We start from the raw sequence: 362 nt of genomic DNA on the forward strand, positions 1-362 counted from the left end.
ATTATCTATTTTAAAATCTTAAATATTATTTTAAAAGACCTAAAACCCAGTATATTCTATCTATATTTCTAAAATTACTATCTTCTATCTTTATATATATCTATATATTACCATTATCCCATTTTAAAATACCCACTCTTATATATTATATTATATTTTTATATATAATATATATAATCTCTCTCATTTATATATTCTTCTGTACTTTATGGGAATGTTATGTCCCGTTTGTATATATATTTATTATATTATTATCTATATTATATTTCTTTTTTTATTTATATTAAAATTATTTATTTATACTTCTATTTCTATATTTTATATTTATTTATTACTTATATTAAAAATATTATTTTTATTCC

This window comes from Penaeus monodon, chromosome 34 (genome assembly GCF_015228065.2).
Source record: "Penaeus monodon isolate SGIC_2016 chromosome 34, NSTDA_Pmon_1, whole genome shotgun sequence".
NCBI classification, from domain to species: domain Eukaryota; kingdom Metazoa; phylum Arthropoda; class Malacostraca; order Decapoda; family Penaeidae; genus Penaeus; species Penaeus monodon.